Genomic DNA, 27,305 nt, shown 5'->3' with positions numbered 1-27,305 from the left:
CATTTCTGTGCCTTATCAAGAGAGAGAATAAATGCAGTTGGTCATACATGAAACAGATCCAGCTTTGGCAGGCATGAGTCTATGTTCTGCTCTATTAATAGCATTGATTATTAACAAGTGATGCAGTCACAAGGTCTGTACAATAAGGACATACTTTTTCACAAACTGTAAGTGTATGTTAGGACATATGGGTGAGCCATGTCCGTTTAAAGGAAATGCTGAGCATACTTTTTGGAATAACAATCTTATCCTCGATAACTTTTGAGTTTGAGATTTTTAATGTTGCGTGTGATGGGAATGTGCTGATTTTGACATTTTGCACTTTTTGGAGAAAACCCTTGGAATTAAAAAGTCATACCCTTATCTGGCACTGTTGAAATAAGAAGCTAAGAAACATTCATCATGCTATGCACATTGCTAAACATTCATTGACTGCCTATCAGAGCAAAACCAAGCCCTGAAGTAAAAAAAAAAAAAAAAATCCTCTGGTCTGATGAAGCTCAATTTCGTTTGAAAGAAACCAGGCACTGCTTATCAACTGTAGAGCTTGAAACGGATGCAGTCATGAATGTATTGTCAGAAATGTACGGTATAGATTTATTAAATACAACATACATTAAATTCAGGTTAAAAGGCTAATTTAACACTCTGAAAGGATTAATTATTATGTACACAAATATAAGAATACTACAAATTATTACTTTGAACTCTGCTCAATCTTCCCCTGAGGTCTCCTAACTATAGTCAACAGACAAGCGGTAGCGCTCCTTCCGTCCCTGCCCATTAATCCAATGATGGCCATGCTGGGCCATCATTGGATTAATGCCCATGCTGGGCCATCATTGGATTAATGTGGGCAGTTCCATAGATTGGGCCTCGCCCTGTAAGCTGCACCGGACCTGTTAAGATTTGGTGTGGGCTGACCCAAGCCCACTGTGTCCATAAAAACCAGCATGGGCCCCACAGGTGCATGTTTGCAGGGACCATCCCAAAAGAAAGTGTTCTGGAAGCAGCCTCATGCTGTGGGGCTGTTGTTCAGCGGACAACAGTAGATGAAAGCTAGAAAACCTAATCCAGAGCAATCAAACTCAGACTGGGTTTGCAGCGTTTACATACGTTACAAATATTTAATTGAGTTCAAGCCAAGGCTCTGGTCGGGCCACTCAAGAAGGTTCAGAGTTGCTCACCTTCCAACAGTATAGATAATGACTCTAAGCAGTGGTTTAGCGGCGACTCTGAATGTCCTTGAGTGACCTGGCAGAGCGTGAGCTTGAGCTCAATCAAATATTTCTGGAGAAGTGTCTGCCTCCATCCAACCTGACAGAGCTTGAGAGGTGAACAGGTGAAGTGAAGAATGGCAGATCATTGCTGACAGCTCACAAGCTGATGTGCAAAGCTTCTAGCATCATATCCAAAAATACTAGAGGCTGTAAAGGTGCTTTAACAAAGTACTATGCAATGTACTTATTATTTTTTTAAAAATGTACAAAGTTGTGACAATTGCTTTGTCATTTTGGTGCATCGAGTGTGGATCAATGTAGGAAAAAGTCATTTAAGGCAGTTTAGCGTAAGCCAGCAAAAAAAAAAAAAAAAAAGGGGGTGAATACTTTTAGTAAGGCACTTAAAACTATTTATAAAACTATTTTTAAAAAGTATTAAAACTATGCTTGTTAACACCCTTAACAAGTGGTAGGCAGTTATTTAGGACATAAAAAAAAACTTTCGAGGCACTCCCTATTAAGAAAGATGCTCAGGGTTTCCTCTCACTTGCATGAACATGCCAGTTCAGAGTTCCTAGAGTTCCTGACCAGCACAATAAACTAAAATAAAGAGGTCCAAGGCTATTTTATAGGAAGAACAGCTGATCCTTTTTCTTATCGGACATATTCAAAAACTTGTAGGCACCTTGGTGTAGGAGTAATATCTCAAAGCAAAAACTGGCAAATCTGCTGCAGTCCACTTCCACTTTGATGTAGATTTGGCTGAATGTGAGTGGATGTTTTTTATATAGCCGCTCCAGTGTCTTCAGCTATTTTTCACACATCTACTGAGCTTACAAGACTTTCAGTATTTAACAAATCAACCACACTGGTAAAAAATAAAGGTCCTTTATTGGCATTAATGGTTCCATCGAGAACCTGCAACATCAATGGAACAATTCCATTCAACAATGTTTTTTGAATTATTAGTCCACTGCCAGTTCTGAGATGTTTATCCATTCATTAAATGTCAATTAATGATTAATTAAAGATATATCAAAATACACACACACACACATATATATATATTCCAAACCTTTTACTAAAGGAATCCGATAATAGTAATTTTTAGGCAAGAAAATTGTCTGATCAGCATTTAAACATAAACAGAATTACCAAGTTTTACGATAGCTTGAGGTGTTGTACCTTGGCATGTCGCAACAAATTGTGGTTAAAAAAAAACCTGCCTAACCATAATCCTAAAGGTATCGAGTGACATCCTGTTCAGAGCAAAACCACCTTTTCATAATTGCCATTTAATTAGACCTTCGATATGAATTTTATTGTATTGGAATGTACTTGCATTTAACAGAACAACCTTTTATTGGCGTTTCCCTGTAGAGTCATTGCTGGCATATGTCAACAAGCTTATCATCTGATTCATTTGAGACAACAGGAATTTAGTCCGGCTGCCTCAGGCCCTGCACTCTGCTCCTGTCTTCATCCTTTTGTTGAGCTGCTCTCACTCATTCTCTCTCTCTCAACCCGTCCCTCCCATCCAGCCCTCATATGACACTAGCGGAGCTACGGTGTGGCTTTGCGGCTGCAGATGAATCCACTGACATTATGTCTTGTCATAAAAGGCTTTTTGCTATTGTTGTATTGTGCATTAAGTCCTTAAAAAGTTTTTCAGGACGCTTTTGTTACGTATCTATTTAGTTGTAGCTTTTACCGCAGCTCGAGCATGTGCAACTACATGCCCCATTTGTTTTGCAATGCTAACAATATGCAATACGAGACGGGTAATCAATGGCACGATTTTTTTTTTTCTCACAACAGGTCATGCCCGTACTTGAGTTCAGTTGAGTTCAGTACACAGAAGATGCATTTGTCAATCTGTGGGGATTAGCTTTGGGTCTCCTGCCCGTGTCCACCACAGGGGAGGAGACGCACGTGAGGCAGGAGCCGTGTTCGGTGTTTGTTTCTTCATGTATCTGTCGAGTTTGTTGACGGAGTCATGCGGGTTTGTTTGTTCAGCAGGCCCTTGCCTGCTCTGGCACTTTGAGAAGTGGCATGTACACACAGGCTGTAACCTTGCCTGGCACACACGCTAAGATTTCATTCTGGCCTGCAGGTGAAACCAAAAACGTGCTTTTCTTTGCAAAAATGCAGATGGTTGTGTTACAAATGTCTTTTTTTTTCTCGAAGGGGGTTGAATCGATATGTTAATGGTTCATTTGGAGCGTTTCAAAGGTTCGTTCTATTGTAATGCAATGGGTTCTATTAAACTTAAAGCATGATTTATTGTGAACTTTAATGCTCTTTTCTTTTGAATCCTGAGTGGATTATATATACAATATATAAAACATCCAGTGTCAAATTGTGTCATTTTTTTCAGGAAATTCAAACAATAAGGGATTTTTTGGTGTGTGGAGTGACAGTTTAAACTGCCGTGCAGAGCATGAGTGAGCGTGATCATCCCTTTCTGTTTGTTGCCAGTTTTAGCATGAAATAAACACGAATGAGCGTCTCATGACTTATGTAATTACTCGATCAGTGTTTCAGCTGTGAAAAGATGTCAATAAAACGGTTTATAAACAAACCGCTGTCGTGCAGCAAGTCACCAGTGTGTAAAGCTTGTTAGTAGCCAGAAAAAATAAAGTCTATAGAAGAGCATTGTGTGAATTATTAGACTATATACTCATATTTTACTTTACCTGTTAGTGATGTCTTAATTATTAATGTATATCTAAGTCATGACAGCCACTGTGCAAATAAATACATTTCAATAACAAATAGAAATTTTATAAGTTAATAAGTGCAATTAAGTGCAATTCACATATATTACATATAATTTATTTTTATTTTGTTGTTGAGTTTGAGCGTTGATTATTATGTTTAACTTTACAATAGTATATAAATAATGTTTTTACTCTGTTGTTAACTGTAACCTTATAGAAATGAAAAGGGCTGAAACGAAAAATATAAAAGTGGCTATAGTTCAGAGCATAAACTGTAGTTGATTTTTTTCCCTAATTTGAATTATAATTGCATTTATTATTTGTTCAGTAAACCACCACTTAATACAAAACAGAGGTACGCTGAAACACACTCTCACTCCCAAATTGTAGCTTTTTGATGGTCAAGGTACCCCTTTAGCGCATTTTGTGAAATACAGGGTCCGTTGTTTTCATTAATTTAATGGTTTGCATGCTTTTGTAAAAAAAAAATATATATTTTATATGAATGTATATTCATTGAAGCACCAAACCCCCCACCCCTACTCTAAACCTACCCACTTCTGATCAATATAAAACACGTAACAGGCAAATAAACGTGCATTAATGCTATTTTTGCAAAAACTTAAAATAAACAAGCAGTATAAAAGAATTACACACAGGTCGTGTTGCATTCCAAGTTTTCTGAAGCAATATGATATCTTTACACGAATAAGAAAGTAAAAAGCTAAAAATAATCTCCTGTAGCATGACACAATCATCACAAACACAAAAGAGCCAACAACAATCACAACCAAGGATGACATGATGCTTCCTCTGGAGGCATTTTTGAACTGGATGAGCTTCATGACGGAGACTGTGCCATTGACTGCCAAACAATTAAGCACATATTATTTTGCTGAGTTACCGCTTTAATCCGAAAATGTGATCTTAACCATATCTCTACACCTAAACCTAGTCTAAAATCAGAAGAAATGATAGATGAATGACGATGCTGACGGATTTGAGCACCATCGTAAGCCTTAATTTCACAACGACTACAAACTGGTTCTTCAAATCTGATTGGTTAATCACAATGTTGTTCCAGGGTCAACAAAGATATTGATCCAGGGAACGCGTGTCGCACTAAGCAAAATCAGGTTCTGCAAAGTATACGATTTTGTCAGAATAGTCCCATCGCCATCGGTGGTTCAACTGCAACGTTATGAAGCCACGAGTATACCTTTTGTATGCAAAGAAAATATAACAAAACCAAAAAACCAAGAGTTTGGACAATATCTTCTGACGCGCAAACTACTTACACTGTTCTGTGTAAGCCGTGACATATCGTGAGTACCCAGTGGATGCTCTCCAAAAATGGCTCTTTGGAGGTGACAGAATTGTTGAATAAAGTTGTCATATATTCTCATCGCTTCGTAAAATTCAGATTGAACCACTGATGGCAGATGGAGCTTGACAGTGTCATTTACTTGGCAGCCAACGGGACAGTCACAAGCCTCCCTGTTTTCATCCAAAATATCTTTAATTGTGTCCTGAAGATGAAGAAAGCTTTTATGGGATTGACCTTTAATACTCGTGGCCTATGGCTACGTTAGCCGTGGGCTACCACGCCGCCTGGCTTAACTCTAATTAGACATGCGCTGTGTGTAATGTTAATTAACAAAATGGATATACATTGCAATCCAACAGATAAGACCTCAGCACCCACCTGAGCAAATATCATAATTTAGTCTTCAACCCTTCGAAGCTCTCAATCCGGAAGGCAAACCCTTTGAAGGGATTTAGGCAGGGGACACACACACGGTCCTGAAGGGCCGGAGTCCTGCAGAGTTTAGCTCCAACCTAATTAAACACACCTAAGCCAGCACCTAATCAAGGTCTTACTAGGTATACAGGCAGGTGTTTTGAGGCAAGCTGGAGCTAAACTCTGCAAGACACCGGCCCTTCAGAATAACGTTTGGTGACACCCTGGATTAGGACACTGGGATGAGCCCTTCCGAATGGGACGCAGGGATCGTCTCTTTTTCCCTCATTTTCAGCGCATAGATCACTTTACATTTACATTCACAGTCAATATATTACATTTTAAATTACTTTTAAAAACTACAAACTTTTCAGTTGCTATAATCACTTTCAACAATACTGTAATAACGTGATAATTACAGATTATAGAACGTAATAATTATTGTCACACGATTAATCAGGACTAATCACATTCAAAATAAAAGTTTAGAGGATATATTTTTGCATATAAATACAAAGCATTTATATATTTAGGAAAAAAATGTTTATATATCAAATGTATTTATATATAATATCGCACATAAGAAAATTAATTATGAATGCAACTGCATACAACATGTGTGTGTTTTGACATATACATAATAAATAAACACAGATCAAACATGAATGTAAAGAAAAACGTTTATTTTGAATGTGATCAGTTACGATCAATTATTTGACAGCATGTGTGTGTGTGTGTGTGTGTGTGTGTGTGTGTGTGTGTGTGTGTGTGTGTATTATGGACTACAAAATCTCTAAAGAGATTTATACATTATCTGAAAGATTAATAAATAAGCTTGATGCATTGTTTGTTTTGATAGGACAATATTTGGCTGATAATCTGAGGTGCAAATATTGCTTTAAAACTGTATAAAAGTTATTAGCGATGCATATGACTAAACAAAATTAAGTTTTAAGTAAGACATTAACCAAATATACAATGTATTTTTGGCTATTGCTATTGTTTTGTGCATTTTATTTGCTGTATTTACTGCCAATATTTTCTTTATCTATTTTCTGTATTGTTATATATATATATTTTTTTACACATACATTTTCAACATCTTCAACATTTTTCACCATCACTATAAAAGATGAATATGGTTTTCCACTTCATCTTGAGACGGCGGGCCCTAACTCTCTACCCCAGAGGCTGTTTTCTGGTATTTTCCCTCCTAATAAAGCACACAGAGCAGCTCGGTGTCTCTGTATGACAGTGACCTGCCTCCCCTCTGCCCTTTTCCTGCTACTGCTCTCCAGCTATGCTCCAGGTGAAAGATTACAGAGGATAAGTCTGCCTTTCATCCTTCACCGTTACACTCAACAACTAAACCCTAAACCCAAAGTAACTGAACTTGTAAATTAGGATGTTCGTGTTGCCTGGAGCAAAGCTGTACTTGTTAAATCGCTTCCCCTTTCCTTTTAGCCGCAACTTTCAAAATAAACTAAGCCTGGAATAGTGATTTTAACATTAAAGAGGGGTTAGACAACACTTCTAAAGGTCAAGACCTTGTTTCCTCATCTGATAGACTTCAACGGCTCAAGTTTGTGCTGGTAAAACATTTTTTCCCCCCACAGTGCTTGAGAAAACGGTTCAAACATTTGCAGAAAGAAACAAAGCTTTTTTTTAATAAGCCTTGTTCACTCGGGCCTATTGAAAATTGCTTCTTTGCATTGAGCCCACACTGTAGTTTGCATTAGCGAACGCTTTCATGCATTAACCGTTGGCACTGTGTAGTTTCTCATTCATTTGGAAGGAAGAACCATCTTCGCACACGAAGCTGAAGTAAGTATTTATAGCTTTTTCCCTCATTAATACGCCTTATGCAGAGACCGTTCGAAATATTGATGAGCCGAGAACTTTGAAGCCACCTCGAGAACTCCCTTATGAGTCAGCTGTATTTCTGAACTGTGTGGCGTTGAAGTGATTATATTATGGTTTTACAAGCAGATGCATTTTGTTGTTGGTATAAAAGCTGTTCCTTGTTTTTGTTGCTGAGATGTGTGATTGTTCGTGTAATAATAGAAAGAACCGAGCTGAGAAAAGGAACACGATGAGCTTCATAGCTTGAGTGGTCAGTGAAGCTCAAAGTGCGTGCAGGTGCTTCCTTTAAACACTAATAAATTGACTGGTGTGACAGTTTCACATGAGCTACATCGCTTCTCAGCAGCCTAATTTGGAGCGCAGATTTTAACTGCACCCTGGAAGAAACTATATTTATTTATTGCAATAAAGTAAATACAAATCATATCTGAGATTGTCACATAAGGCATATTTAATCACGCAACAACATGTTATGCAAACTTTAAAATAATGGGTGCCTACATGGGGATGTATAAAAAGGGCTAAAATTAATATATATATATATATATATATATATATATATATATATATATATATATATATATATATATATATATATATATATATATAGTCTCCAATACACAAAACATAACTTTTTTGTTTGTAAAATTAAATTTAAATTTTTTATAAAATGAAATAAAAATATTAATAAGATATTAAACATTTTATTGGTGTGTTTTAGCAATTAAATTAAATTAAATTAAATTAAATTTTAACTTAAACTTGATTGTTTTTTTAGCTACAAATGATTGCTTACCAATCATTTTGTTCCTGCTCAACAGAAAAAAACGGATTGTACAGATGTGCCACTAAAACAAATGTAACATAATTCTCCAATTTTCTTCCTGTTTGTTTTTCATTTATGCGAGCAGCCATTGATACCTACTTCAGTATCTTTATTAGTCGTGTTACAGTGAAACTTATACACTGGTGGTGCTGAATTAATGTGGATCGCAGCTTCCCTTTGTGGTGACATCACTTGAATCTGCAATGCTGTTGCTTTTATAAGGCAGCCCACTCAAGCAACCACTGTACAATTATGAGATGATCTCAGGAAGCAAATAGAAAAGCGTTTTGACGAGATACTATAAGAGTTTAGCGTATAAGACTGTGCACATGGGAAAATGTAAGTACAATTTCTGGATATCAATACAATATTTAGATTTGCACATTTCACCTGAATTGTGTTGTTGCAGCAAACGCAAGATGCTTATTTACTTACAAAATGCACAGCAAAAGCATAATGCATCAACAAAATACATATATATTTTTATCTTCAATTTCGGATGGAGCAAAAAATATGCAAAACCTATTCACCTCCTATTACGTTATACATATGGGGGGGAAAAAAACGATTTTTGTTCCTGTGCCACGTTATCTGCTCTGATAAGTGGCGTGATTAATTAATAGCTTAGTGTTTGCCTTTTCATCAGCAGCAAAGATTTGCATGTTTTATGATTTGACAATATTAATGATCTCCTTTAGTAGTTAGCAGTTGGTTGTTGTACTGGTGCCTCTATTTTTTTCCCTTACAGTGCGGTAAGGAAGATAGCGGTTGCTAAGCAGACGGGTGACAGATACATTAACACACAGGCCCGGTCTTTGGCTATTTGACAGAAACTAAATATTACTTTAGTATTCTGTAATAAATTAGATATAACAACGTACCAATCTTTTACCAATTCTTTTTTTTTGTCTTTCGCCCCTCATGAAAAAAGTTCCAATGCTTGCTGGGTAGACATAGAGCTAGTGATGAAATGATATCAATTATTATAAAGCTCTCTGACTGATGTAAAGATAATGCTGCTGTTTTCATTATTGTATTTTTCAAATGGACTCACAAAGAAAAATGTGTTGCTTGAATGTGAATCGGTCACATGCTGAAACAGATGGTGAAGTTAAAAAAAAAGTTTTAAATGAGGGTTCTTATTGTTCATTAAAGCCATAAAACACATATAATAAATATGTAGAAATATATATAAATGAAACAAACTGTATCTAATTATAACTGAAAAATGAGGTTTTGGATGAGGGTTATTATTGTTAACTGAAAACTGAAACTAAAACCGTCAAAAAAATTGAAATACACTTAACTGAAACAGAAACTGAATAAAATGATTACTGATTATAACGGAAAAAATGGGTTTTGAATGAGGGTTTTAATTGTTCACAAAATGACTTAAAATTAACTTAACTAGAACAAAATTAAATAAATAAATGCATAACTAATTAGATTAATTTTTGTTTCAGATAGATAAAACAATCTGTGTTTGTACATAGATAGATAGATAGATAGATAGATAGATAGATAGATAGATAGATAGATAGATAGATAGATAGATAGATAGATAGATAGATAGATAGATAGATATCCTTAAGGTTCCTGAAATCTTAGTACCATAAATGCTAAAGAGCAGTAAAAAAAATGCAGCTTAGGTAAGAATTATGCTGTGGCAGTTTCTTCCACATTCCACATAACTTAAGATTTATTGAGAGGTTTATTGCCAGTAAGTCCTGCTAGACTGATGGTTATTACCATTGAGAGACCTCTTCCAGAAAACATGCATACCATTTATAAGCCAGGCGTCCTGTTGAGTGGCCTAATCTTGATATGCAAAACCCTTCAATTGCCCTCCTCCTGAAAGAAAGTCTTCACAGCTGCGTAGCTTCCTCTTTTCGGCTTTTTAAAATCATGCTGCGCTTGTATTGCACAACCGTAGACACCACTTTGCCCTCACAGTTATATGTTTGCACCGACTGTTCATCGGCGCATGTTGGACAATGAATACAAAAATTGCAAATCCCAAACCAAGTCCATTCTATGAGAGCATTACTGAAAGGAATTTTTATTGTTTGCAGGCAATATAGCAGACATTTATTCAAGAAAAAAAAGCCCATGGCTGTTTTGTCAAAGCTATGGAGAGTTACAGGTGGTTAGCTGGCGGCCTGTTCTAACAGAGACCAATGTGTGTCATGAATCTGTGATGAATGGCACAGAACAGGTACATTACTGATTCATTATTTGGCGATTAAACATTGAGGCTTTAGCCTTAAGAAGTAACAGTTGTGAGAGAACGGGGTGTGGAGAGTATGAGAAACTTTTACGCAAACAATGCTTAGCAAACACCTAAAGCGATATCAGATTTTCACATTAAAGGAATGCGTTCAAGCGTGTGACTCACAGAATAATTGAATAATGAGTAACAAATCGTGGCACGATTATAAACTGAAAAAATTTACTAGGAGTGCAGAAATACTGCTGGGGTTTTGTTGAGCCCTAAACTTTCTTCTCTTTTTTTTTTTTACTGTTCTGATATATGAGAACAGTTAGGCAATCGTGCATCACCAAACAATCACACCTCCTTAAGTACACAGCGTGCACTGTGGGCGCTTTCTTCAGAATTCACTGTTGGCCAGCTGTGTCTGCGCAGATGCACACAGCTACTCTTATCATGCACCCAAAGACCATGCCTGTTCCTGTACATAGCAAATATATCTTTGGGGTGTGAATAATCACTTTATTGCCTCTTAAGTGCGTGAGTGCACGCTGGGCTTATACTGAGACTGCGTAAAATTTTATTGAAGTGGAATGTGCACATCCTGAAAAAAATGGTCAAATTTTTGAATAAAGTTCATTTCATTTAATTTTATTAGAAATCATGACCTAGCAATGATTCTGTACTACTTAGTCATTTTAACCTGAAATGTACTGGTATATAAAGAAATTAACATTGTGCAAAATGAAGAAAAATTATGAAAAAAATATTGCTCATTACTTCATGTTAGCTATTATATTATTATATTATATATATATATATATTTTTTTTTTTTTTTATTTATTTATTTATTTATGTGTAATATATATATATTACATATTTTGATTTGTGATGAAAAGAATATATACTTTTACACATGCCCTATTGCCATCACAACTGATAATATTTTATATGCACACTGGTGTTGTCACAGTTGCGCTTTGCGGGACGGATGACACGAGGCTTAGAATAAACTTAAATGGATTTAATCTCAAAAGGCAAAATAAAGATACAAAACGGCAGGCAGGTAGAACAGGCAGGCAGGATAAACACACGTAAAGACATCAGGTAAGGACCTCGACGCTCGGACCAACAGAACTGAAAAGACAGGACTTAAATACAAAGGGTAATTGACGAGACACAGCTGATGACAATAACATAATTAACACAGAGGGAAGGCAGGGCACAGGAGCACATGGCACGGGACAAAAACATAAACAAAGAGTCCAGAGATGTGACATTACCCCCTCCCGGAAGGTGCGTCCTCGCACCTAAAGGGTAACAAACAAAAACAAACAAAAACCAAAATGACTAAGATTTGGGGATACCGGGTCTTGGGAGGAGGTTGTGGTGGAGGACGGATCCCCAGGAGTGGGCAGGCAGAAGGCAGAAGGGTCCAAGGAGGTGTAGACGGAGGGAGGAGCCAGGGGGAGTCCGGAGCAGGAGGAGATCCAGAGCCCAGCTATGGTGGTCCAAGGTGGAGCCGACGGAGGGAGGAGCCAGGAAGGAGATAGGAGTCCGGAGCAGGAGGAGATCCAGAGCCCAGTTATGGTGGTCCAAGGTGGAGCCGACGGAGGGAGGAGCCATGGAGGAGGAGCAGCCATCGACTCCATGGGCCGACGGCGGCGGAGCAGGTGGAGGAGGAGACTGAGGTGGAGACGGAGAGCCGAAGAGCCAGGGTGACGTCGAGGCGCTGGAGGTCCAAGGCGACGCCGCAGGCTTTGGCGACTGATGCGGAGACGGGGGACGGGAAGGACGCGGCGGAGCCAGAGCGACTGAGGACTGAGGTGAAGCCGGAGGGAAGGAGGAGCCTGACAGAGCCGGTGGGATTGGAGTGACGAGGCGGCCGAGGAGAGGAATCCCGAGGCGACGGATGGTCGACGACAGACCAAGGCGGAGCCGGAGGGACGATGGAGCCTGGTGGAGCTGGTGGACTGACGGACCACGGTGTAGAGGAGGGAGCTAGGAGCCCAGGGGGAGCCGACGGGTCTACGAGCCGAGGAGGAGTCTGGGTCTCGGAGGCAGGACGGCGAGGCGAGGGATCCTTCACCCTCGACGGCGATGGAGACCGGCAGACCCGTGGCGAGCTCCAGATGGTTTGCTGAGGATGAGCGCAGGGGCTGCTGGGATCCATCGACGTGGTGTGGCATGGGTGGGAGGGTGGGAAACTTGAGGCGGCACTGGGACGGAGCGCACGGGCGCGGGCACTGAACGGGACGGAGCGCACGCGGGCGCGGGCACTGGAGCGGGACAGAGCGCACGGGCGCGGGCACTGGAACAGGACAGAGCGCACGTGGGCGCGGGCACTGGAACGGGACAGAGCGCGCGTCGCGGCGGGCACTGGAACGGGACAGAGCGCCGCGTGGCGCCGGGCACTGAACGGGACAGAGCGCACGTGGCGCCGGGCACTGAACAGGACAGAGCGCACGCGGGCGCGGGCACTGAACGGGACAGGCGCCGCACGTGGCGCGGGCACTGGAACGGGACAGAGCGCACGTGGCGCGCGGCACTGAAGCAGGACAGAGCGCACGTGGCGCGGGCACTGGAACGGGACAGAGCGCACGTGGCGCGGGCACTGAACGGGACAGAGCGCACGGTGGCGCGGGCACTGGAACGGGACAGAGCGCACGTGGCGCGGGCACTGGAACGGGACAGAGCGCACGTGGCGCGGGCACTGGAACGGGACAGAGCGCACGTGGCGCGGGCACTGGAACAGGACGGCTGGGCGGAACCAGCGAGCTAACGGGACGGCTGGGCGGAACCAGCGAGCTAACGGGACGGCTGGGCGGAACCAGCGAGCTAACGGGAAGGCTGGGCGGAACCAGCGGGCTTACGGGAAGGCTGGGCGGAACCAGCGGGCTTACGGGAAGGCTGGGCGGAACCAGCGGGCTTACGGGAAGGCTGGGCGGAACCAGGCTTACGGGGTAGCTGAACGGGAACAGGAACTCAGGATACAGGGGAGGTGCCCAGTCTAAGTCCAAGTCCAAGTCTACATCATCCAGCTCCCTTTGCAGATCCAGCAGCCCCAGGTGGATGATCAGCTCATCCTCAGCCGATGTGTAGTGGGCGGAGCTCCACTCCGCGCTCTCCTGACAGACGGCTGTCTCCACCGCGGGGAGCTCTGTTGCTGGTTCGCGCACCTGGTCTGACGTATACGGCTCGGGTCCTGTTACGCTCCACGGCTCTGTCGCTCTCTGTGACGATGGGTCCGTGGTCACGCTCGACTCCGCCCCCGTGTCAGCGGTGGGCTCAGGCTGGGGCTCGACCATGCGGTGAAGGGCTGGGCTAGGCTCTGGATCTGGAGTGGGGTTGGTGTCGTTGTCCTCAGGCGCAACCATCATTGTTGATTTGCACGACACCAGCACCCACTCGACGTATGCGGCGAGGCTCTCTCGAGGACCGCTCCCGGACAGCTGCGCTTGGCTGGAGGTGTTAAGTCCACGGAAATAGAGTTCGAGCAGAGAGCAGTCCGGGTAGCGGGAGTCGTTGGCCAGTTCGAGGAACAGTTCGGTGTAGTCCTCGAGAGCAATCCCCTGCTCCAGCAGGCGGATGAGGAAGTTTGGGTCTTTAAACTGGGCAAACATGGCAAAAAAAAAAAAAAATAATAATAAGGGGGAAAATACGCCGCTATTTACTTTTTGTGGGTCCGAGCGTTCTGTCACAGTTGCGCTTTCGCGGGACGGATGACACGAGGCTTAGAATAAACTTAAATGGATTTAATCTCAAAAGGCAAAATAAAGATACAAAACGGCAGGCAGGTAGAACAGGCAGGCAGGATAAACACACGTAAAGACATCAGGTAAGGACCTCTGACGCTCGGACCAACAGAACTGAAAAGACAGGACTTAAATACACGGGGTAATTGACGAGACACAGCTGATGACAATAACATAATTAACACGGAGGAAGGCAGGGCACAGGAGCACATGGCACGGGACAAAAACATAAACAAAGAGTCCAGAGATGTGACAGGTGTCTATTTTTATTTAATATTTAATACACCTACTTTCTTTCAAAGGTTTGGGGTCAGTATTATTTTTTTGAATAAAGCAATATTTCTTTTATTTACATTTCAAATTATATTAAAAACAAAATTCAAACTGTAACATTTCACAGTATCACCATCTTCACTGTATTTTTATTTATTTATTTATTAAGTAACTCTGGCCATATTGAGCGTGGGACCAAAATGTTTTAAAATCCTTATCCTGACCCCAAACTTTTAAATGGCTTTCTTTTTCTTTTCTTTTTTGCAGCTTTATGAATAGAGTTTCAGTGTAGTGTCAGTGTGGTTTTCAAAAAAAAACTGAAACGGATCATATGGCACATGCAAGTGGATATTTAATGAAAAACAGCCATTTAACGTAGTTATATCTGACCAGCTGCTTTATTTGAATAGATTAGGAAGTGGGATTTATATAATTATATCTGCAAATAAGCTGATTTCAAGCTTACCATGTCCGCACTATTCACCAATGGCTGAAATTGTTCAAGAAAGCAAGAGTTTGAGTGATTGTTCTCTTACAGTAGCTTTGTACTTCAGATTACACAATACAAAAAAGACGAAAGGTCCCAATAAAAGAGGTATCTACTGAGTGACTGAAACTTTCAACACTTTCAGCCACACCTTGTTTAACTTGGCACAAGCAAGAAATCCGTACGTCTCAAAGGGTTTTTATTTTTTTGTGCGCTTGTCATGAGGCATGATCTGCTGTGTTTCTTGTACAGCACTGTCAGAGGCATCCGCATCCAAGCCGTACCAGGAGTGAGAGTCAAGGACCCTGTGAAGGAGCTGTTGCGGAGAAAAGAGGAAATGCTGCGAGAACGACACCCCGCCGCAGTAGGAACTAGGGGCACACGTGCGCGCATACACACTCCATAAGACACGCTTTTGATTGTGAAAACTGTCCTTTAACATTATCTCATTTGCTATTCATTCAAGTCCCAGCTTGTTGTTTTTGTTATTCCTCTAATCCAGCCAATGCACAATGGTGATATCCAAATGCGGGACTGAAAAAGATTACTTATGAAAAAAAGGACCTCTGGCTTTAAAGACGGCTGATTGTTTGGTTGCTGTCATTTAAAGAGCCGTTTGCTCCCCAAAAAATGTTGGAGATTCTTTCTTGTGTGGAAGAATGCTGAACGGCCGAACAAGTTTTGGTGCGGACAAAAACATATACATCTTCTTTACCTTCAACAGAAGACAAAGACGGGTTTGGAGTGACATGAGGTTTAGTAAATGATGAATTAAAAGTCATTTTTGGGTAAATGATCCCATTAAATGTTAATATGACAAACGCAAGTCTCACTAACACTAATAATTGGCTGAATATCCTCACGCCGTCCTAAATCCGCAAGACTTTCGTTCATTTTAGAAAAAACTAATTAAGATGTTTTTGGTGAAATCTAACAAAAACACGTGGACCATTTGCCTTGAACTTGTCAGTCCTGTTGCTTTCTGTGTAGGGTCAGAAATTTGTGTTCTGAAGATCAACAAAGGTCATAAATCATGAGGACGAGTAATGACACCATTTTTTTTTGTGAGCTATCCGTTTAGCTGGAATCATAAACCAGCAATTTATGATCTCTGTTAGTCATAAGCATATTTATACAGAAAATAGGCAAGGTTTTCGTCTTGTAATGTAAAACATGTTTATAGAAAGGATCGTTTAACAATTCGTCGTGGAAAAAAAAGACGAGCTTGGTTGTTTCTCGATTTTTTGTTTTTTTTTATAATATGAGGTCAGTTCAGGATACGGAAAACTGGCTTAATATTAGTCTCCCAGGAAACTCTCGAATTGATTGCAGGATTGCAAAATTGCACAATCAATGTCAGCTTGAATGCTATTAGCCTTTACAGAGTGCAGAAAGGCAGTCTCTCCGAACTCCAAGGGGATTTTGGTCTTATATAATCCAGGTGTTTTTCCGTGACAGTTAAACTATTCCCCCACATAGCCGGAGGGGTTGGGCATAGGGCCTATGCAAATCCGTTTGTGGATCTGCCAAGAGGCTTGCCTGCCAACCTTCTAATTATACTTGACAACACATAAAAACAAAAACACACACACTCAGCAACCTCTTTCTCACATTAAATGAGTCGAATTCTGTTAAATGCAATCTTCTTAAAAAGCATGAGATCTTACGAGGCCACTTCACAGCTCTTCTAACGCCGTTCTGATCCTGTTTACAGATGCTCTTTAAGCTATTCCTTGGAAGCTGATGACACTTGAGTTAGTAATTGCTTCCCAAGTGGCATTATGACAATAAGTGAAAGCACACACCAGAACTAAACCCGCTCTTATCTACGTCTGTTACTTTAGGGCTAGCTTGGTTATCTGTAAGCCAGCCCCTCCACGTGCTCTCTGCCATTTCAATCAACACCTCTCTCAGTTTGAAGATTCTGGTTTTGAACAGATCGGCTATTTGCTGGGTTGGGGGCCAGAGCGAGAAACGCCTTGATCCAAATTACCAGGTGTAGGTCTTAAGTCCCTATCATCTGTTTAAGTGGAATTTAAGTGGAAGAACTTGCCCTGACATGTAAATCATTTTACGGAGGAATCACATTGTGCTACACCTTAATTGTTTTTGATCTGTTGTGTAGAGCGTAATGTATAGCCAGCAGGTCATTGTTATTGTTAAATAAACTGTCGTGAAGATAACTGACTGCACATTATCCTGTTTGCTAGGTGACTACTTATCGAATAAATGCATACGTATGCGGCCATGAAATGCAGATTTATGCTGAATTTAGTCGTTGACCTAAATGTAGATTCATTTAAAGCATCCAGTGAATGAAACGGTCCATTACAACGCAGAAACGGGCCTAGCAATAAGTGCTCATTTTGTCATTTTTTTTGGATTCAGTGTATTTCTTCTAATCAAACGTGCCCATCATAAAAGAAAGATTTTGTTGAAACAAGGTTAAGGTTTGTTGTTGCTATGTTTACTGGACAATACTCACTGAGATCCCAATCCTGATTGTAAAACAAACATTAGATCCAGTTATTGAACCCTTAGGGTGGAGTACTTACAGTATTTGACTTGTAAATAATAAAAATGTTAATGTTTAATAAGACATATGAGGGGTAAGAGGGCCATAAAATCAATGCATTTTATAAGCACCAAGTGTAAAAAATCATGCTTTACATCAAACATTTATATTTTATTTTATATATAAACAATATTATGAACAGAACATTTTTTCTTAAATGCATACATCACACGCTCATATTATGTAAACAAAATCTCTTATTCTGGATGTGACTAATCTTTGTAAAGCACTCTTATATATTTAATTATATGTATTTATTTATTTTTTAAAGCTAAGCCATTGGCTTGAAACTAACAAAACGAAAATAAGACTTAATAATATACAATTTCAGTTTGCAGTTAAACAACTTAACAAAAAACTCAATTATATGGGCTACTTTTTTTCTAGGTGATGGTTCCCAGCTCTCTGCCATCATACGCACATGCAGGTAAGCATCATATGGACTTTTTTTGGTCGCTGATTAATGCAAACATTTTTCATGCTTATTTTCCCCTCTAAAAGGGTCTTCCAGCTTTGTAGAAGGCAACCAGAGCTGCTTAAATGATTCATTAGTGGATGTAGGTGGGCTCTGCACAGGATGGATTGCCCAGACCACCAGCACAACTGCCCTACAGCCTCTGAGTCACTGGACTCCTCCAGACCAACAGCACGACCCTGTCATCCCATGTCCTCACACAGACATGTATGTCCAGCCGATCTGTCCCAGTTACACGGTGGTGGGCCCTTCCCCTGTGCTGACCTTTACACACACACCTCTCTTCACTAACCTTGCGGTGAGCCACAGACTGACACTAAGCCACTGCTATTATGTTCAGTGTCTGGAGATGTTAACTTGTCTCTTATCTTGTTCCCTATTAGACCATGAGCACTTCTAGCTCATCCCTGCCTCAGGTGGAGGTCCCAGACTCGTCCTTGACGTACATTCCTTGGGCTCAGCCTTTATCCACCATCTCCGGCTCCGTCGTGCAAGCCCCTCAATGCCAGCGGCCCTGACGGCCCCCCAGCTCTTCCCAGTGCCTCTGACCTTGCCAGTAATCTCTCCAGAACCTGAGCCTCAGCAGGTGGAGACTCCCCAGGCCCCTGAGGGCACTCTGGCCCTTGAGAAACTGCTGGAAGAAGATGAGGCCAAAAAGAACCCTATATTTGCAACTCCTCGTTGTTTTCAGAAGATATTTAAAATATCCGTCTTAACTCTTTTTGCAGCTTCTTTAATAGATACAGAAGCATTTAGTACAGCATTGAGTGAAAAACGACTGTGCATTTTTAAAAGTAAAGGTTCCAATAGAACAACCATTTTTGGTTAAAAGTTTTTTTAAATAAAGATTTCAGTGAACAATTCCTAAAATACCCATTTTAAAAATCTATTGAACCTTTATCAACTATAAAAACAAAGTTTCCATTGATGTTCAAGGTTCTTCATTGATACCAATAAAGGAACTTTCTATTTAAGATTGTGGAGGGATACATTCCTAAAAATGAAAGGTTCTTCATTGGCATTAATGGTTCTATTAAGAACTTGGAGCCTTTCCAGTCTAGAGGAGGTTCTTTATACTAGAAAAAAGTTCTAAAATGAAAGCATCTTCGGAGAACTAAAAAGGGTTCTTCTGCAGTGGATTTTCTGCAGCTCTTTGGAACCTTTATTTTTAAGTTCAGTCAATTCAAGTCATCTTTATTTATAGAGCTTTACACAATGGAGGTTGTATTAAAACAGCTTCACAGTATTAATCAGGAAACAGAACCAAGAGAATCAAAGATTCAAACATCATTGTCAGATACAATCAAAAATTATGTTTTAAAGCTCTAAAAAAACAACAACAGTGTCATATTTATCTCCGGTCAGTTTTGATTCGGTACAGTTCATAAATTGTCAAGTTCAGCAATCATGAAACAAGTTAAATTGAGCAACAAACAAAAAAAAGCTGAATCAATTTGAGCCAGTTTAGTGTTGATACAATTGAGTTCTAGAACTGTGTCAATGTTGCAAAGTGAAGCAGCTCTTGAGGACAATCGTATCATTATTCAGCTCAATTATTCAAAGACGTTTTGTTAACTGAATTATTGAGAGAGTAGATTAACGTTCATTTTAGCTCGATTGTGTAGCTTCAAGAAAAAAACCTGTTTACGGTGGCTAAAATGCTAACATTTACAGAGTGCTGTTCTTTACGGTTCATGTCAGTTAGAATTAGAAAGCCAGAAGTTTTCTGAAAGTTGGAGAAATCCCTAGAGATGTTATCATGTTATCATTTTATCATTTTAACCTGCAGGCTTAGTTGTCTCTCAAGTTAACACCTTTCCTAATGAGATGTTTAAATAATGCTCTGCTCTGCACACTCTACCATCAAATCTGCTTCTTTAGAGCATCTGTACATCACATCTCCTATTCAAACGGGTACAACAATAAAGAGAACGTGCATTTGCAAATGTTCTAGTTTGTACGATTTGTTTTGTCATGGTGTGAATGATTGTGAAATGTGACTTGATGCTTTATAATAGCTTTCATATGGTTCCACGGACTGGCTGCCAAAAAAATGTTGTGTTGCCAACAATAACTATGTTTCAGCGCAAAACCCTGCAACAGGCAAAGACAATAAATCAGGATCACAGCAAACCTTTGAAGAAAACAAAGCTAATCGTATATTATTCATAAACAGTTGGGACATTACATCTGTCCAAAGACTGATTAAGATTACATAGATCATTTTTATGGGAGTCTGGCTGTTAAAATGATGACATTGAAAGTCACTCGAATGAAGGTTTGTTCATTTCGATGAATGAGATCCGTCGGTAATGCATGGGTGACTAAACTGACAAAACACAAATGTTATCACATAAAGATAGACAATGAACAGAAGAAAACAAAGAATTTAAATATACGGGCAAAACCAGCGAGCGAAATGTATCACAAATGTATCAAACGCCACAGAAACAAATAAAAAAACCAAGAAAAATAACTGAAAACTGTAATAAAATACAAAGTCTTGCATATAAAAATATGTACCTCTGTGCACGTTTTGTTAGGTGTTGCTGTGTATTTATTACATTCCCTACACCAAATCCAAACCCGGATTTGCTGGATATGTGTATTATGCAAATTTGTATTATGCAAATGAACCGTGCGAGAGTTTTACTGCCTCTAGTGTTCATTTCTTAGTTTCATGTTTCGCTAAAAAATGCACTCAGGTACGTTTACGCCATTAATCGAGGGCCCTGTTTTAAAAATTTGAATCCATTTACATCAAATTGACTTTTCTCGCAACATAATGCTTGTCAAGCACAGGTGTGGGGTGGGAGGTCAATGAATAAATACAATGAAGAATAATGTATTAAAGGAGTGCTAATAAACATTACAAAAATAGGTATGAACACAGTAAAATTCAATGATGGAAGGCTGCTTCACAGTCTCTCAATCACATATTCTCTTGCGTCTCATAACCGACTCTGGAGTTGTTTCTTTTTATATGCTCATATTAAAACCACATGACTGAGACTGTGAAAGGTTTTGAAGGTTTAAAGGGTTTTAGTTTGCTCCTAGAGTTGACTTCAGTAGATTTGAAATATGGCTCAGAGGTCGTATGGATTATTATGCTATTTCACAGTTATGTTACTTCCACACCGCTTCTTTTTTTGAGCCTGCAAATCATCATTCACCTTCATTGTATGAAAACACCAGCCAAAATACTGCCTAAAAGAAGAAAAACTTACCAGTTCGGAACGTCACAAAGGTGAGTATACTAACTTTTAAATCGGGTTCAGTTTACGATCTGTGCAAGCCATTTATTTTCATTTGCATTCACGAGATGCTTTTATTGTAAGCGCCATGCAGCGGACTCAAAGCTAACAATTTATCGGTTTATGCACTCCCCGGGAGTTGAACCCAAAACATCGGTGTCGCTATTACTATAGTTATAATGACTCTTCTAATGCTGGCGTGAGACATAAATTACTCAAGCTCGGTCATAGGTCAAATGTTTAAAGTACAAGATAAAATAGTTTTGGGGTCATGACCCTCAGAGGTGAATGGGCATTTTAAACCGTAAAGAGAACTAAGAATGAGTGAAAGCGAGACATCTGCACATTTTTTTTTTCCCCTTTTGTTTTCTTTTTTATGAGTGAACATTACCTTTGCGCACAAAATTTTTGTGCGTGACTCCTCAGGACGCGCCGTGCTGCCAAGATGCCTCTGCTTACCTTAAAGGTGCCGCTGAATCAGCCTAACAGGATCCAGAGGCATGTCTGCACAAATGTTGAGACATGGACGAAGGTACAGTACAAGGTGTGACTGTTGAGGAGAAGCAGGGAAAGTGTGCGCTGGAGGGGGACAATATTTGGCACTTTCGCTCTGCAGAATGAGAATGCAGGGAGACGTGTCAAAGTTAAATACCTGCTTAAAATGCTCGGATTACAGGCCATGCAGCAGTGCGCACCGAAAGACCCATCGCTAAGCTGGATGTGCTGTTTATTGTAAGCACTGACACAACCGCCATGGGGAGAAAAATATATCATGATTTCATTGTTATGAGGAATAAAACGGTCTGCATCTCTTTGTAGATTACTTGATAAATCTTTGGCAAACATTAACAGTAAATGTTATTCTCTTTATGTGCCAATGCATTAATAATTCACAGACGCAATCTTCATATGTCAGCAGGGATCCCGGCGATACGGAATCAAGGCTGAGAAAAAAACAAAGACATTTCCAGGCTCCTCCTATGAAATGGCAGTTACACAGAGCAAAGATCTCACACTCTTACTATTTCCTTGGGAAAACTTCAGAAAAGCCAACTTTCTGGTTTTAAAGAATGCTAAAAAAAATAAAACTCTTAATGAAGGAGCCGTGAGAAACTTTCAAGACTGAAGTCGAAAAGCACAGCCATTTAACCACATTTTAGGTTTCTTAAAGTTTCTGCATTTATTAAATATTATATATATATATATATATATATATATATATATATATATATATATATATATATATATATATAGTAGTTTGCAGAATAGATAGTTTGACAGGTATATATATATATATATATATATATATATTGAGGAATAAATCTCATTGGACAGGTAGTAATATCTGCTTTATCTTTATTATTCTTCGAAGCTCTTCGCGCTCCTGTCATCAGCACAGGTGTTGGATCACATGATATCTTGCAACATTGACCTTGCCCATTTTTCTCCCTTTAAAAATGTCATAAATTAGACTGCTGATTTAAATGAATGGGATCAAATACTACGGCAAAAAAACACAAACATACTTATGAGAGGAATGAGGTGGAAAATAAACACAAACAGGTCTAGACCGAGCCATGTTGGCACAGGGTCTATGAGAAAAATGTAACACCAGCTCTTGAGAAATGTATTAGGAGAAAGCGAGGGGCATGACACGACTTGTCTTCAGTTTCTCTAGGAACGGAGATGGCTTTTACCAATTCTTGTACTACAGAAAACTGGGTGACAGGCCACATAGATTGACTGATAATTGCAAAAAAAAAAAAAGCATTGTAGTGTAAAATACTCTGAAGTGTATGTTCATCCGGTTACTTTGCATCACAGAATAGCTTTCTTCTCCAGTTTCCCAGAGTCTCAAGTCAAAATGTTTAGTTTATAAAGTTGTCTTTTTTGTCATAGCTACTGTTTTCTTTTCTTTGCTGTTGACATAAATCTGCTTATCTTTCCGATCTTGACCCTCATTCCGTATATAATGAGAAAGTAATTTATGACAGTGTCATTCAGGAATGACCAATGTCTGTTGGAAGAGATTTATGCTGAATGCATTTTTTCTGTGTAAAAGAAAGACATAAGTCTATCGGTGGCATGCGGTTGACTCTGATGATAGTTAAAAACAGATTTTCGATACCCTCAATGAACGGTAAAGTTATCATCAGCACAAACGATGCTGCTTTTACGGTTATAAAATGAAAGATAAACTAGTTGCCTGGCTATAGGACACTTCTGGCAAAGAAGTCGTTTCGCCTCATGATTCAGTGTTTTCCATGAAAATGTAACACTTGCATGTTTTCCCTCCTGAGCAGCGCTTATCGTTTGTTTTGCTCCAGATGTCAGCTTCTGTCAGCGTTGCTGTCGGCGTGAGGCTTGGTTTCTACGTCAGAGTTCACGGAGTGTTCACCCTGAAACACATACTTTATCAATATATTGTTGGATTACAGAGTCTCCTGGGAGTATATGTTAAGAGGAGAATAAGAAAATATGAAAAGCAGGAGGCTTAAGCAAATGTACTGGCTTTTCAGCTAAAGTGATTGAATACAGACGGAGAAACTCAGCAACCTCAATCCTCAGTTCTTCACTGTTAAAAATAAATTGCAAATCTACCCTTTTTTATTTATTTACTCGTTTGTTTATTTATTAACAGTCTTTGAATCTGTATTCCTGTTGAACTTGGGTTATGCATAACCGTGGTTCGTAATACTTCGCTCTTCATTAAACTTCTTTAATAAATCAATCATAACCACTAAAAAGATTTATTCATCCGCATTTTCTTACTAATTAACCAGCAGACCGCATGAACATAACTGACTTCCTCCATACTGCATTAATAATAAGGCAACACCCGACCACTCCATCAGACTTACTGCAATTTTAAAAAAACACACTTGTACACTATTTTATGTTTGTAGCTTTCTTGGTATCTGTCTTCTGATTAAACACACTCCTGGCAAGCTAACGTGGTTCAGTAATGCTTTGTTATACATTAACCTTCTTTAATAAATCAAACATAATCGCGAAAAGATTTATTCATCCGCGTTTTCTTACTAATTAACCAACGGACTGCATGAACGTAACTAACTTCCTCCTTAATAAATTAATAAAGCTAAACATAAATCTAATGGCGGCTGCATGGGTCCTATTGCAATTTAGTCGTCCGCCTGTTGTAAAGAACATCTGCAATGTTATTTAAATACGGTAAAGGTGCGAAACTGCTGAATTGTAACTCCTAATGCCTTGCTAAAGTATCTTTGGCATCTCTCCCACAATCCGAGAGACCTATGTGTCTGATAGTGATGTTATCTGTCGTCAGAAGAGAGCACAATGCCTTTCTCTACCTCAGGCCACGCTCAGATTAACTTCCAAGATGAGGACTGTCCGCTGCAAAACACAATTAATCATTTGCAGTCCATGATGTTCTTGTTTAAACTAATGATTCAGGGTTATCAGTGACGATCGGTGATGAATACGCCACTTAAAACAACACTTATTTTCTGTACTCAGCAAGTCATGTTGTATATCCCGCTAATGCACCATTGGTGTGCCTTGGTGGTATTTTAACCCTTTAGGCCCCGAGGGCATTGCTGCTTCACTGAAGTTGATGTTTTGTGACATACACGACTCCTAACTCGAGGACTGCGGCAAGGAGGGTCGGGTTGGTATCATTTGATGGATAAATGATTTGATTCAGACGTTTACCAGCCGAGAAATAGCTGATCGAAATGGATGAAAAATTGCTCAACAAAAAAGAACGCATCTGTCTTATTTGACACATCTCGTGACAGAAATAAAGCAGGAGAAAAATTCCTTTCTGATGACGTTCCCCCAGCATCTGTCGTGTCTGCCTGAAGAAATTTTAAATGCGTAAAAGAAATTAGCGCCATGCATAAACATAAATCAATAACTCCAAGGCCGTAGCAAGGAGGGTCAAAAGGTAGGAATCATTTGATGAAAATGTAAATATTTTAGGGAATAAAAATACATTTGCATTCGAATATTCTCATTTTGAGAAATAGGTGACTTAAACGTAAGAAACATTTTGGTCAAGGGCAATTTTCATATCATTCAAATATAATTTTTTGCTTTAAAATGATACATATTTTGTGTTATTTCATTCAGGGGTTGCTCAGTGATTTGCCTATGAACTCTTCTGTGGTCTCACGTGACAATGTCAACACGATGAATGTAAACATGATGAATGTAGCCAAAATCTGTCTTGAATCGTACTAAACGCGTTTCACGTGCTCACCTCAGCAGTGGTGAGGTACCTTCTTAAGTAGATGGACACACTGAAAGAGCGGACACAAGCGGACACAAGGGCCCGATGTATGGCAAAGTTTCCTTTTCGTTTCTTTGCTTAGAGGTAAAACCATGCTTGAAAAAGGTGACCAGGGCCACTCTTAGCAAACCTTGCGCCTAACAGCTCCAGTTGATGCTGTGTACGTGATGCTCCACAGATCCCCAGCATTAAACCCCTGTGAAAAACTCTGTGCATTATACCTGCTGCTGTACACCATGGATCTTAATTAAAAAATCACTCAAATCTGCTCTCAACTGAATGACTCATATTTATTAAAGATTAATCTATAAATATAAGTCTAAGCATTGCAGTATTTAATTCCTGAATATCTATCTGAACTGTTTTTACAGCTTTGCTTTTTCGTTCGCATTGTCGTGCTGTTGCTAGAAATTTGTTCCTCTTACATTTAACTTTATTCTTTTTTAAACGCAAGGTTGCGGAGTCATTAAAGCGATGTCATTAACACTTCCGCGAGAAAAAAAAAAATCTTTGCGTCGTTTCGATACTGATAATTACAAAATCCTGGTTTTGCACGTGGGACCGTCCACAACATCTGTGCATAACGTTTGCATGCAAACCGAGCAAATGGTGCCAGTTGCACAGCCTAACCCATCCCGTCCCTGCGCCAAACTTACTAGGTCGCTTTCAGTCTTTATTTCTGTATCAGTAAACCAGCTGTGGCGAGATTGCGCAAAAACGCGAGTTGAGGCTGGACGCGAGCGTTGCGCAATCACTGACACAGGATCCCTCTACTGGGGCGCTGATCTTTCGCATCCCTTTAGACCACATCGATGAGAAAAGCTAGACCTCATCGCCGTTTAATTGCAGAATCATAAGCGGTTTGAACCGGAGCTCTGGTTCCCATTTCTGATTAACCACGTTTGCTTTTTCCAAACCACCGCGAGAGAAGCGCGCCCTGGAATCGGTTATCGCTATAACAGACACCACGTTGTGCAGAAGTGGGAGGAGAAGCCGTTCGAGGAACACGAACCCAACGTGTGCGGATTAGAGGAAGACTTCCTCGTCCTCCGCGCTCCCGAGGGGGAATTCCAGGCCGCGGGGCGGCAGGCACAAAGCGTGTGAGTCTGTGCCGATCCTGGATCACCCTACACGCCCTTCTGTTTGACTGCAAAACATTCCCCATCGCTGTAGTTAATAAATACACCGCTGCGTGACCGTTAAATGATTAAGTCTGCCGCGCTCCCGAGTCAAAAGAGGCATAACAAATAAAGAACTGATGCCTCAGCTTGTTGGAAAACAGGCATCGGTTCGTTTCTGCTGTGAAATTCATTTCCGAACGCGAGCTTAAAGCCCACTTTGAGTATATGCACTGGTTATCGTGTCGCATTTCGCGAGGTAGCTTATAACTGTATTGCCCCTCTCCAGTTAACCACTGCGTACGCGGAGAACTTTGAAGCTCTCGCAGTATTGTGCTTTTTTCGGTCCGTATTTATTTTTGCATGCACTGAAAAGCAACGGGTTTAGAGATTAAATCACAGAAAATGATTTCATATAGGTGGGAAATGCATTTTACAGAAACAGAATAATTCTTAATCAATCGATAATTCTGCAGTTCTGCCTAATTTTGTGAGATTGGGGATTCAAGCAGTTGA

General features: G+C 40.0%; 1 pseudogene; it reads left to right on the top strand.

Annotated features, from left to right (window-relative positions):
* The first annotated feature begins 1,239 nt into the window (after nucleotides 1-1,239).
* On the top strand, nucleotides 1,240-18,856 carry LOC122358621 (annotated as a pseudogene).
* Nucleotides 18,857-27,305: the final 8,449 nt, after the last annotated feature.

The sequence above is a fragment of the Puntigrus tetrazona genome, chromosome 15, assembly GCF_018831695.1.
Source record: "Puntigrus tetrazona isolate hp1 chromosome 15, ASM1883169v1, whole genome shotgun sequence".
NCBI lineage: Eukaryota > Metazoa > Chordata > Actinopteri > Cypriniformes > Cyprinidae > Puntigrus > Puntigrus tetrazona.
This window is presented reverse-complemented; position numbering and strand designations above follow the sequence as displayed.